The sequence below is a fragment of the Hyperoodon ampullatus genome (genome assembly GCF_949752795.1).
Source record: "Hyperoodon ampullatus genome assembly, chromosome: 5".
Lineage (NCBI taxonomy): Eukaryota > Metazoa > Chordata > Mammalia > Artiodactyla > Ziphiidae > Hyperoodon > Hyperoodon ampullatus.
The window spans coordinates 15,735,789-15,750,100 of NC_136918.1; the positions used below are offsets into that span (position 1 = coordinate 15,735,789).

The 14,312-nt window shown below is 46.3% G+C and overlaps 1 pseudogene across 1 annotated transcript; it reads left to right on the forward strand.

Annotated features, from left to right (window-relative positions):
* Window positions 1–12,059: 12,059 nt before the first annotated feature.
* LOC307053661 (large ribosomal subunit protein uL30-like) lies at window positions 12,060–12,807 on the forward strand (annotated as a pseudogene). The gene has a single exon. The product of its transcript is annotated as a large ribosomal subunit protein uL30-like (transcript).
* The last annotated feature ends 1,505 nt before the right edge of the window (window positions 12,808–14,312 follow it).

Here is a 14,312-nt window from a genome sequence, read left to right on the forward strand (position 1 = left end):
TTATTCCAACTTTAAACAAAGCTCCAAAAGAAATTCAGAGAACTCCTGGCAGATTGCTTATCACAAAAAACAAAAGTCACAGTGACTTAATTTCTTAAATTCCCTTAGCTACTTGGCCAAAAAATTTCCAGGGATAGCATCAGATCAAGCCTACAGGCCGACTGCTTACACGTTTTTCCAGTTGTTTTCTTTACTGACTATCCAACGTGAAATGAAGATGCACCCAGCTTTGGACTGAGGAGTGACTTTTAGTTGGGGGGATAAGGCAAATGGAGCAGATAAACTTTCTCTAAACCCAAGGCTTACTTCCATTTTTAACCTAGTTTCACAAACATATTTTAGAGCTACTCCAATCACTCAAAGCCTGTATAAAAGGGATATACCAATCATATATATATTTGAATATATATATGTTCATATACCAATATATGAATATATATATTCATATACCAATCATATATATATTTGTGTGTGTATATTTATAAACACAGTTCAAAAATCATTAGGGACCAAAAATAGCCTCCAAAATTATTAGAAATTATTGGGTCTTTTTCTACTTGTATGTACTAAGTCCATTTCTATAAAAGTCACAGTAAGATATTCAAAACTGCATTTACTTAAGTAAAGCAATATAAGATGCTACTTTGGATCTTTATATAGTATACAAACTAATGCCATCCTTTGGAACAATATCATCACACTTAGAAAAATGTCATGCTATTACATCACATACTTGAATTCCACCAACCATTTAGAAATCAAAGCACTGGACTTCCACACTGGACTTCCCTGGTGGCGCAGTGGTTAAGAATCCTCCTGCCAATGCAGGGGACACAGGTTCCGTCCCTGGTCTGGGAAGACCCCACATGCCGCGGAGCAACTAAGCCCGTGAGCCACAACTACTGAGCCTATGTGCTACAACTACTGAAGCCCGTGCACCTAGAGCCCGTGCTCCGCAACAAAGACAAGCCACTGCAACGAGAAGCCCGCGCACCACAATGAAGAGTAGCCCCAGCTCGCAGCAACCAGAGAAAAGCCTGTGCGCAGCAACGAAGACCCAACACAGCCAAAAATAAATAAATTAATTAATTAAGAAAAAGAAATCAAAGCACTGAGTACATGTCCACACTGTCACTCAAAAACCAGGAGAAGACCAGTTGTGGACTAAAATGACCATCAAGTCTGTTTTAGGACAAGGGCTTCTCAGCAATGCATCAACCCCAGCAAAAAAATGAAGCACTCCTCCTTGCACAAGACACCAACAGCTTTGGGATGGGAAAGGAATAATTGGCCACCAGTATGAGTCAAAGGGTTGGCTATTATAAGCCTCATCCATCGTTCTGGATTTGTTATTAGGGTCCTCTCACAGCAATCAAAGTGTCAAATATTAGTGCCAAAGAAAGGCTTGATTATATTTTTAAAATAGCACATAACATCTTAACATCTAAACTAAAGCTACTCAATCAAAGAAATATGGGCTTTAACATAAATTCCAAGGCAAGTTCTTAGCGGAGGAGTTTCCCTCCATGGCAGTGAACAGCCAGTCAGTGCAGGCAATCCTGGGCCAAGTGGTCCAGCTGGCACGCCTTCAATCCAGGCCATTGATAGCCTGACCCCCCATGACCTCACTAATTACATTTCAAGTTCCAGCTTGGCTTCTCCTCCAGAATATAATTATTTTAGGGTACCACAATTGAAACAATCTTCTTTATGCCTATGAATATATTTTCCTATACAGTCTAATTCCACTCAAATGTAAACTTCATTACATCAAAAAGCTGGAACAAAGGGAAGGGAAGAATGACAAAGCAGGCTCCGGATTCGATGGTATTTTAGGTTACCAAGGGTGACATAATCAAACTCTGACCCAATTTCCACACAATTGATTTGTCCAGCCTACAACTACTTCACCAGGCAGTTACTAATTACATCACAGGTGCTGTGTGGTCATCACGTCACCAGGAAGGCCTACCAGGCAGCGTTCACTTTTCCAGACTGCTTTTCCCAAGAATGGAGAGACTGGAGACCACCTACACTACCAAGAGTCCCTCTCCTCCCCAAGCCTCAGATCTGCTCTAGCATTTATGTTGGTGTCATATCCCAGTGGACCAGGCTCTGATTATCTGACTTAGAGTGGGCAGGGAAGGGAGTAAGAGTTTGGGTCCAGGAGCCTGTACCAGTACTCCAGCTGCAGGGCATAGTCACCTATGTGTTTCATGAGAATTCTCCCCAAACTTTTTTTTTCTTGTACCTCTAAGAGTTTCCATGTCCCAAATCTCTTGTGACTTCCAGAACCCTGGAAGAACTTCACCAGACTCAGTTTCTGATCCCTTACAATTCCAACACCCAGAGACTCACTCCCTACTTCCTGCCTCCCAGATGTCTGGGAAACAACCGTGGAAGGTGACAGACACATCATCTCTCTCTCTCTCTCACACACACGCACACACGCACACACTCAATAACAAGCGTGCACACCCTGGGTATCGTGACTCTGTGTCCCCCCCCTAGCTCCAGGCTGACTTACTTGAGGAAGTACCTCTGGCCAGTGGCCGTGAAGGTCATCTCCCAGCCTGGGGGCAGCGGCAGCTCGTCGGTCACGTCGTAGGACTGCTGTCGGAGGTGCGCGTGCTGCTGCGCCGGGCTGCCCGCAGTGCCCGCGCCGGTGCCCAGCTGCAGAGACGCGGGCGACGAGTGCGAGCGGACGTGCTGGGCGCCGCCGGCCAGTCGGGGCCCCGGGTGACCGCCGGACGAGTCGGTGCTCGACTGGCGCGAGTGCGAGCCGGAGTCAGGCTCCTTGAAGAACGACTCGGGCAGGATCTTCTTCCGCCACGAGCTGGGCTTGGGGTTCATCACCGAGTTGAAGAGGGCTTCGAGGTCCGTGTCTAGGTCTTGAGTGACGTGGATCACTTGCTGCCCGGGTGGCGGGAGCGGAGGGGGCGCCGAGGCCGGATTCATCTTCTGCAAGGAGAAAGGAGGTCAGATTAGCCTTTTATGGAGGGTCGGAGAGGGGGATACGGGGGGGAGAATAGAGAGAAAAAGCAAAAGAGACAGATAGGTGTCTGCCTCGGATCCCAGACACCCAGCAGTGAAGACCAGCCGGATGGGGGGAGGGGTCCCTCCTGGCCTCTAGAATTATGCAACTTTCTTGAAGCCAAGAAGTTACCAGGAAAGGGGGGATGGGGTGGCTGCTCGGAGTTAACTGCACTGGAGACGCTGCTGAACTGCTGGTGGCAAAGGACAGGTCGAAACTTTCCAGGGCAGTCAGACCCCCAAAGTCTCAACCGGAGCCAACTCCAAGACATCTCAACTCCGGAAGCCTGAGGAGCCGGGCGCCCTGGAGTGGTGCCGGGTGAGCGGGCGCGCGCCAGCGGGCACTACCTGGGCGCGCAGCGAAGCCGAGTCTGGGCGTGCGGCGGCCGCCGTCCCGCCCGAACTCGCCGTCGGGCCTGGGTCGCTAGGGTGCGTCCCGAGCTTGCAGGCCTGGAGCCGGGGCCCGGCTGGCAAATCCTGACCCGACTCGGTGCCTGGCAGCCGAGGGCCTTCTGCTCTTACATCCCCCGAACTGGCCTCAGGCGCTCGCGCTCCGCGAGGAGGCGGAGGAGAAGCAGACAGCGCGGCCGCCGCGGCTCCCGGACTGTCCCATAAACAAAGTTTGGAGCAAACTCCCACTCCCAGGAAAGAGGCGGGGCCGAAAGTTGAGCTGTTGAATTATGCATGACCTCCAAGTCCCCAGCCTGCCTGCCCCCGCTCGTCTCTCCCCTTTCTCTTCCTCCTCCTCCCACCCCCGGCTCCAGAAAACCCTGGGCGTGCTGGGTACTTTGCAGGGTAAGAGGAGACGGGTGCCCTCCACCCACTCCTCCTGGTCGCGCGGACCTCTCCCGCGGAGCCCTGGATCTGCATTCCTTTGAGTTTACCACGGACTTGGGGCGGGATCAAAGGGAAAGTGGCCCGAGCCTGTTTAATCAAGGACTTGTGGACCGAAACCAAGGCTGGGGGCGGCGGAGGGCACGCGGGTGAGGGGCCCAGACCGAGTAAGGGCCGGCCCTGGGCGCCGCGCCCTCCCTTAGTGCCGGGTGCCGAGGCCGGGAGCGCCGGAGCGCTGCACTGATCCGTGATTCTGCCTGAGGGCGGGCCCGGGTGAGCCCCGGCGCGGGGAGACACCAGCGAGGCCAGCCTTTCCACGGGAGGCTACTTAGCGCTTGTGACCATATTTGGTCTGGCGAGGAGGCATCTCGGCTGTTTGGCTTTCAATTGTCTGCTCGTGCGCAGACGGTGCTCAGAAAGTGCCTCTGTCGCTAAGGATGCGGCTTCGCCAACTGGTTCAGTGTAAACAACCTTCAGACCATTTATTAATCCTTGTTTTCCTCTCCAGGGTGACTCAGGTCACTAGGGGTTGAGAAGAAACCTGGTCAAAGCTTGGGTGCTGGAAAGGGACAGCGATCGTGCCCCCTCTCCCGCGACATCCGCGCGGGCAGTGGGAGGATTGGAATGTCCCTGACGCCCTCCAGAGAGCCTGGAGCCGGGATGGAACCGGAACAGGTGGCTGGGAGCAAAGAGGGTGCGCCAGTGACCCGGAAAACACCACCCACCCGCCCACCGACTGGATCTAGGCGAGGGGTGGAGACCCCCTGCTAGATCTAGACTGGCAAGACAGCTGCGGGACGTAGGAGGCGGCCTGGTCCTCCGGAGCAGCTCAATTCCTTCTTTCCCTTGTCCCTTCTCCACTGGGGGGAAGGGGAGAGTGGCTGCGAGGTAAGTCAGGCTTCAGAAAGTCCCTACCCGACCCCATTTGATTCAAACATAAGTTTATGAAATAAGTCATATGAGGCGATATGTGTAAAGCACTTCGAAGACATACCTGCCTACATACCTCTTTGTTAAATAAAATAGAATTGTATCAAGTGCAAGTACTGTGCCTTCACAGTTTTATAAGGGTGGAGCAAAGTCAAAATTAAAATCTGGAGTTGCTTTGAAGGAGGAAAGTTTATGGGAAAGACAAGGCCACCCCATAGTTTTGCTTTGGAAAAGGTAAGAGTATTTGGGGCACATTCGCTGAATGGCTTCTCCCTGTCAGTGCCCAAAATAGAGCAGAGGTCACCTAAGTGAGCCCGCCCCCCATTATCTGTGTTTGAGGGTGTGCTCTGATTCCAAACTCCCCACAGATGGGAAAACCAAGACTTCCTGAGAGAGAAACAGTCATGTGGGTCACTGTCAAAGGTGAGCAGAGCATGGCTCCTTCAGGAGACTCTGGAACTATTTCCCATCAGCAAGTCCTCTGCCCTTAGGACCAGCAGAGGGAAGGGGAAGCTGCTACAGGTCACTCCATGGGAAATAGCATCTTTACAAGCTATCGTCAGAAGTCACCACAGTTGCAACAATGGGGAAATTAGCTCTGGAACTAGAGGAAGTGACTGGGACCGAAAGGTTACTAATTCAGAAGCCACTTGATGAACAGATGCAACCTTGAGGCCAACCCAACTCCAGGAAGGTCCTCACCCAGGAAGGAAGGTCTTGCTTTGTGAAGAGTTCCTGGCTGCTGCACAGAGGAAGATGCTGAGGGAGCCATGAGATTAATCAGTTAGGGAGAATCAGGATTGAGGTTGGGTGGGCAAGGATGCCCTCATTCCTTGCCAGACTTCAAGACATAGATAGTGGAGGGCAAAGTAGATGCCTGAAATGGAAATTGCTCTGATCACGTGATAGCTCAAAGGGAAAACTCCCAGTTCCCAAACAGTCTATATGATAGTGGATGGCCAAAGAGATTTGCTTCAGTGCTTCAAACAATAGTTTCAGATTAAATAACATTTACAGGTGCCTTGTGTATATCAGGTACTGCCCATAAGAGGCAGTATGGTGTAACCGATAAGTGTATAATGAATCTCTGGAGGAAAATACGCGAGGCAAGATACTGAAACTCTCTATTCCTGAGTTTTCTCCTTTGTAAATTAGAAACAATAACAGTACCCACCTCACAGGATTTTAGATTAAAACAAATTACAGCCGGCCCTTTGTATCCTTGGGTTCCACATCCACTGTGGATTAAAAAAAAAAATTCCAGAAAGTTCCAAAAAGCAAAACTTGAATTTGTGGCACACTGACAACTATTTACATAGCATTTAATTGTATTAGTTATTATAAGAAATGTAGAGCTGATTTAAAGTATATGGGAGGATGTGTGTAGGTTATATTTAAATACTACGCCATTTTATTTATTTATTTATTTATTTTTGCGGTACGCGGGCCTCTCACTGTTGTGGCCTCTCCCGTTGCAGAGCACAGGATCCGGACGCCCAGGCTCAGCGACCATGGCTCACGGGCCCAGCCGCTCCGCGGCATGTGGGGTCTTCCTGGACCGGGGCATGAACCCGTGTACCCTGCATCGGCAGGCGGACTCTCAACCACTGCGCCACCAGGGAAGCCCAGGGAAGCCCACTCTGCCATTTTATATAAGGGACTTGAATATCCTCGGATTTTGGTTGGTGGGGGGCGGGGTGTCCTAGAACCAACCCCCTGCTGATACTGAGGAACGACTATATACAAATTTTACCTGTTCCCACTGATTTAGAACACAAGCTTTGAAATGCCTAGCTCTACTGTCTACATTGGGCAAGTAATTTAACCTCCCTTAAATCACGGATTATTCATTTACAAATTGGAGATAAAGGTGTGGTAGTCTGTGACACTGCTGGCCTTCAATGGACCGCCCTTCTTTTGGTCACGCCCTTATGGAGTCCCTCCCACTTAAATCTGGACTGGGCCAGTGACTTGCCTTCGCCTGGAAAATGCAGCCCTGCATCTGTGCTTGTTCCCTCTTTTAACCCCAAGGGAAGTGTGGAAGTTTCTGCTTCTGTACTTTTGGGAGATCTGAGCCACTAGGGAAGAAGTGCAACTACTTTGCTGGGGAAACCACGTGCAGAGGAAGAGGCCCTAAAATATGTGGAGACAGGGAGAACTCCAGCCATCCAGCACCAGAGCTGAGCCCAGCCCCCAGCCGGCCCAACAGCTGACTGCAAGGGCATCAGTGACCAGCATCAAGACCAGTAGAACCAGAGCCCAGCCCAGCCCAGCCCAGATTGTAGAACAAATAAAATGAATATTGTTTTAAGCTACTAAATTTTGGAATTTTTTTTAATGCAGAATGGGCATTCTAAAGATTAAATAAGAAATTACAGATAAAGTTCTTAACACAAATTCTGTTACATGCTAAAGTATTTAATAAATAATGGCTGTGATTTGGGCTGAGACCCATAAAATAGATAATAGACAAATATTTTACAGGTAAGGAGACTGGCCCAGTGAGTTTTAAAGTACAGGAATATCTCACTTTGTAGCACTACACAGATACTGTGGGGTTTTTTTTTTACAAGTTGAAGGTTTGTGGCAACCCTGCATCATGCAACACTACCAGCTCCATTTTCGCAACAGCATTTGCTCAGATCATGTCTCCATCATAGTTTGATAATTCTCACAATATTTCAGACCTTTTTCTTATCGTATTTGCTAATGGTGATCTGTGACTAGGGACCTTTGATGTTGCTATTGCAAAAAGTTTACAACTCACTGAAGGCTCAGGTGACGGTTAGCATTTTTTAGCAATAAAGTATTTTTTAATTAAGGTATATACATTGTCTTTTTTTTTAAACATAATGCGACTGCACATTTAACAAACTACAGTACAGTGTAAACGTAACTTTTACATGCACGGGGAAACCAAAAAAATTCGAGCGACTCACTTTATTGCAATATTCGCTTTATTGCAGTGGTCTGGATCTAAACTGGCAATATCTCCGAGGTATGCCTGTATTTTGTCCAAATAAGTGAAATGAATTCTTGGGGGGGGAAAATGCTGGGACTTAGCCCAGGGTTTGTCATCCTAGATCGGAGTGCTTTTTTCTACTCTCCCTTCCTTTGAGCCAGGAGTTGCTCTTTGGTTTTGTCATTTTTAATCAGTGAGATACCTACTGCCTACCTATCTCATAGAGAAGAAACTCCACACTTTTCATAAGATAATCAATTGAGAGTACACCCTGCCGATATGTAAATCTTTCTACTTGCAAAGACTTTGCACCGGAAGCTGATCTCCAGCCTCCAAAGCCTCCCCTCAACACTCTTCCTACTGAAAGCTTCCCTGAGTCATCCATCTCTCCTCCCCCTCTGTCCATATCCAATCAACGGCAAGGACTGTCAATTCTTCCTTCTGATGTCCCTCAAGCCCATCCTTCCTTTCCCACTCCCACAACAGGACCTTATCTTCAAAGCCTTGCAGTGACCTCCTAATTGGTTTCTCCCCCTCCAGTCCCTCATTTCTGGCCTCCCATTTTCATGTCATTCCCTGGCTCACAAGCTCTGAATAACTACCCACAAGAATAAAAGTCAGAGCTATCAATCCAGCACCCAAGGACTCCCAACACACTGCCATCTTCACAGCTTTCTGACCTTAATGTTTGCACAGATGCGTCCCCCATCTGCTCCAGCTAGGCTCTGACCCAAGCACATTTGGCCTGGCCCTTCACTACACCTATCTCTTTGTTTGAACCCTGCTCAAAACTGCCCTCCATACTCCATTGTCAAACCTTCATCCATCCCTCCTTTCCCTTCAATTCAGGTTGTTCTTGTCTTTTTCACTCCCTTGACACATAATCACACGTAACACTGCTTTATATTCTATTTTAACTTTTACCTCAGTATCTCTTGCCTCGCCAACTGGATTGTAAATAGCTGCAGGGCTAGACACATCCTGCATTTCCTTATGGAATTGCTTCTCTGAAGGCTATAATTCCTTGACGGAATGATGATCCTCACATGATTTTGCCTGTTCCTCTTCCAGCACCCACTGATGTACTCTTAACAGTTTGTAAGGTACCCTCTCACCATTCACGTAATTTTGGCACTGCATATGGACTCAGCTCCTGGAAAGGATTGCAAGCTCTTGGAGGACAAGTCTAAGAGGACTTCATTTTTTTTTTCTCTTCCCCACGCCTAACAAGGTGTTCTCCACACAGGAGTGTCCAGTACACTAGCCTAGCCCAGTGGCTGTTGCCTACCATTTTGCCTGAGGAAAGCCACAGGCTGCTTTTCTCAGCTCTGAATCACTGACTTGGCCTGAGTGGATGACTCCAGCTCAGATGAATGGTCAGAAACTTGGTGGGGCGAGTGAGTTGTTAAAGGACTCTAGCCCAGGAGCCCTTGGGGCAGAACCTGCCTGGACTTGCTGAACCAGTATGGAGAAAATTCCCAGAGCAGAATCACCATTAGCAACTGAAGAGGAACAAAACAGACAAGGACTTTGAATAGATAAGGGTTTGAATAATAAAGAGTCCAGAAAACTGTTGAAGAAGATTATTTCAACAGGAGGCTAAGAGTTGACCAGTTCCTTGACATGGTACTTGTGTATTCATAATTTACCACATCTCAAGTGTCTACCACAGTGTCCAGCATATGGCAAGTTTACAAATACTTACAATGATTGGTGCTGCCACCCAGTTTTGCATTTACTCTCCCCACATGCGGGTCTCACTGTCAGGCTTCACTTTGGTGTTCCTAAAAAATGCATCACTGGTATGATCATAAGGAAGATAATTTTGATAAAGGTGATGATGACGGTGATGATGGATAGGACTGTGGTCTGCCTAATGTTATCTGTTACTTCAGCAATGCAGTTGGACAAGAGGAAGAAGGAATTTCTGAGATTTAGTCTTTACTTGGGTACTGTGCACGAGTTGTTTATCCTTTAGTATTTTTACTATACGTATGTATTTTTTTTTGGACTGGAGAAAATAATTTTAAATGGAAAAATTAGTTAATTAATTAATTAATATATTTTTAGAAAAGAAAAATACGTTTTTGGAAATGCTTAACACGGGAATTCCCTGAAGTCCAGTGGTTAGGGCTCCACGCTTTCACTGCCAACATGTGGGTTCAGTCTCTGGTTGGGGAACTAAGATCCTGCAAGCCGCGTAGCACGCCCTCCCCACCAAAAAAAAGGAAAGAAAAAGAAAATGCTTAACAACATAAAGCGTGGTTTGGAGGTTAACTAGCAGCTGTATTGGAAAGTTGCCAGTTGCAGCATAATCTATAGTAGGGGAAAATTAGAAGTGTCTTAAACACTTAACATGAGATTGGTTAAGTATATGTGACAGCTCAATATATCCAGTGAATTTTTGGTAGCTATCTGAAGTAGTACTTATGAAGACAGTATATCAATGTGAAAAAATTTTTTTAATAATTTTTGATGAAAAGAATCCAGGAGCAAGTATTAATGAATACCATAATTACAACTTTGTTCAAAAACATTGAGGCGGGTGGGAAATGAATAAAAAATAAGATGCTAAAGTAATACCAAAAGGGCTTCCCTGGTGGCGTAGTGGTTGAGAGTCCGCCTGCCGATGCAGGCGACGCGGGTTCGTGCCCCGGTCCGGGAAGATCCCACATGCAGAGCAGCTGGGCCCGTGAGCCATGGCCGCTGAGCCTGCGCATCCGGAGCCTGTGCTCCGCAATGGGAGAGGCCACAACAGTGAGAGGCCCGCGTACCGCAAAAAAATAAAATAAAATAAAGTAATACCAAAAAATAAAATGTCTATGTAAAAATAAAATACATAGATGAATGTCTCTCTTTATGTACTTAGATCTGTGTAGATCTATAAATGTGTCGCATGATAGAGAAATTGAATCATCACCCTCAGAAGCCCAAACCATATTATTAATATTATTTTGGGTGTGATGAAAGAACTAATTAGCAGTGTTTGGGGGGAAATTTCAAGGTGCTAGGTATTATTCTTATATCCGATATATGTGTGTGTGTGTGTGTGTGTGTGTGTGTGTGTGTGTGTGTTATATATGTATATAAATTTGGGGAAAAAAATTTTTTTAATTTGTTTTAAAGAAAAAATATTGGGCTGCCCACTATGTGCAGAACCAGAAGTGGTCTTTCAAGCCGAGCTTGGAAGAGTTTACCACCTGATAGGATATTCGTTGGTTGACGATGTCATTCAACTCCTCCCTCTACCCAAATAAGTCCCAGATCTGGTTACACCAGCTGTTCAAGCCACCTCTCTTCCCCTGTCTTATTTGTCATGTTGACAGGAGCCAAGCATATACAAGCTCTACTATTATCTCTCTGTCTCAGAACTGTCCAGACTCAAGTGAGGTCACTTTTCGTGCCTGGTAAAGAAAAGTCAACCGTGGTTTGGAGCCAAGGAGACGAGGAGAGGACCAGCCAAACCAAGACAGGGTGGAGGGAGGGCCCAGGAGGCAAATGCTGCTCCACAAAGAGCTAACCCTACAGGCAAGAGTTCAACTCACACATGCTTAAAAACAACAAAAGTTTCCTTTAAAAAAATATATTTGAGGGCTTCCCTGGTGGCGCAGAGTTTAAGAATCCGCCTGCCAATGCAGGGGACACGGGTTTGAGCCCTGGTCCAGGGAGATCCCACATGCTGCGGAGCAACTAAGCCCATGAGCCACAACTACTGAGCCCGCGAGCCACAATTACTGAAGCCTGTGTGTGTCTAGAGCCCGTGCTCCGCAACAAGAGAAGCCACCGCCATGAGAAGCCCGCACACCACAACGAAGAGTAGCCCTCCTCGTCACAAGCCCGCACGTAGCAACAAAGACCCAACTCAGCAAATATAAATAAATAAATAAATAAAAAGATTGGCTTATAAAAATAAATATATCTATATATATATATGTTTGCATATAATCTTGGATCAGAGGGTGAATTTATTCTCATGTAGTGTCGGCCATACAGTAACTCCTAATTTGACCATATGACTGTAGACATTTCCCCCTAGTCAAAATAATTAAAAGTTATTAGTATTTCAATTGTCACAATAAGAGTGAATACTATTTATATAATACTTTACAGACTACAAAACAATTTCACATGTACAGTCACACATGAATCTCACAGTAACTCTGTAAGAACTGGCAGGCAAGCCTTACTGGAACTCCTATTTTACAGATAAGAAAACAAAGGTTCAGATAAATTTGTGTCTTGCCGAAGGTCATTGAGTTGTAACAAAAGAGCCAGAACTCAGCTCTTTCCGGCTGGAACCATGGAGGGTGCGGAAGAGAAGAAAAAGAAGGTTCCTGCTGTGCCAGAAACCCTTAAGAAAAAGCGAAAGAATTTCGCAGAGCTTAAGATCGAGCGCCTGAGAAAGAAATTTGCCCAAACTATGCTTCGAAAGGCAAGGAGGAAGCTTATCTATGAAAAAGCTAAGCACTATCACAAGGAATACAGGCAGTTGTACAAAACTGAAATTCGAATGGCTAGGATGGCAGGAAAAGCCGGCAACTTCTACGTACCCACAGAACCCAAATTGGCGTTTGTCATCAGGATCAGAGGTATCAGTGGTGTGAGCCCAAAGTTTCGAAAGGTGTTGCAGCTTCTCCGTCTCCATCGGATTTTCAATGGCACCTTTGTGAAGCTCAACAAGGCTTCAATTAACATGCTGAGAATTGTGGAACCGTACATTGCCTGGAGGTACCCAGACCTGAAGTCAGTAAATGAATTGATCTACAAACAGGGTTAGGCAAAATCAACAAGAAGCGAATTGCCCTGACAGATAAAGTGTTTATTGCTCCATCTCTTGGCAAATACAGTATTATCTGCATGGAGGATCTGATTCAGGAGATCTATACTGTTGGAAAACATTTGCATTCAAAGAAGCAAACACCTTCCTGTGGCCCTTCAAATTGTCTTCACGAGGTGGAATGAAGAAAATGACCACCCATTTTGTTGAAGGTGGAGATGCTGGCAACAGGGAAGACCAGATCAACAGGCTTATTAGAAGGATGAACTAAGGTATCTACCATGATTACTTCTGTAATCTGGTCAGTTAATAAACAGTGACTGCTTTCAAAATGAAAAAAAAAAAGAGCCAGAACTCAAACTGTCTAGTGCCTCCAGGCTTTCAAATTATATTTCTCTTACAACTTCTTAACTGAATCAGAGTCTTAATTGCTTCTTCCTTTGTGAGCATTACAGAATTCTGTCTGTTCCTCAAAAATATTCTAAAAAAAAAGAGAGAGAGAGGATATTTTTAAAGTTATTTTTCCTCCACTGACTTACAGTATCATTTCACGAATGCCTTGTCATCTAATGGCCATTCAATGCACAGCAAATTGAAGTTTAGTTGTCTCTTCCCTCTCATTAAATAAATGAAAAGTCAAATGTGTTGGAGGGAACTTAAAATGCAATCAAGTCCTGATTAATGGAGTGCTTGTGTGTATTAAAGAACCCCTTCTGTGTTGTGAATCATCACTACTAATTAATATGGAACAGGCAGTCCCTGCTTCTTCTTTTTTTTTTTTAAAGGATTGTAGTCCTAAAGTCGTTTTGTAAATTGGTCATTTGGAACTCAGAATGCATTTTGTTACAGAAAAAATATATCACAAATGATGACTAGGCACTACAGCCTAACCATTTAACTAGGGGCTCTGGGCTTCCCTGGTGGCGCAGTGGTTGAGAGCCCTCCTGCTGGTGCGGGGGACACGGGTTCATGCCCCTGTCCGGGAAGATCCCACATGCCGCGGGGCGGCTGGGCCCGTGAGCCATGGCCGCTGAGCCTGCGCGTCCGGAGCCTGTGCTCCGCAACGGGAGAGGCCACAACAGTGAGAGGCCCGCGTACTGCAAAAAATAATAATAATAATAATAATAACTAGGGTCTCTAACAGCCCCAAATCCTTGGGAGCTCCCACACCTCAGTCTGTCCTGATCCTCAGATTGAGTCTTTCTAGACCCTTCAAGGGCTGGTGTGGGGAAAGAGCTCAGAAAACAGGCAGATTTCTTCCTGCAGCAAGAAGAGACTCCTACAGGACCAAAGTGTTTCCTGTGAGTCCAGGATTACCTTGTTGGGCAAATTCATATTTTCTATATCATACACTTGCCAGGAGTGGGAGGAAAAGTTAAGACTCCTCTTGGCTGCAGGTAAAAAGTTATGTTCACTTAAGCAGAAGTGAGCAATTACAAGGAGACTGCATAGAACCTGAAAAAGTCCGCATCCCTCTCTCTCTCTCTTTCTGTCTCCCCTACCCCACTTCTCTCTGCATATCTACTTCATTCTTCTTTCTGCACCCAGCTTTTTCTGCTCTTCAATCCACATGGCACAGGGTTGTCTACACCTCACAATTTTACATATTATACAGCTTCTCTTGAAAGAGAAATGAACTTTTGCCTCAAGTCCAAATTCCCAGGGAACGGTGTCTGATTGGTTTAGCTTGAATCAGGTGTCCATCTGGACTAATCACCTTTAATGGTGGGGAGGAGGGAGAGCAAGGTCAAGAATAAGTACAATGGGGCTTCCCTG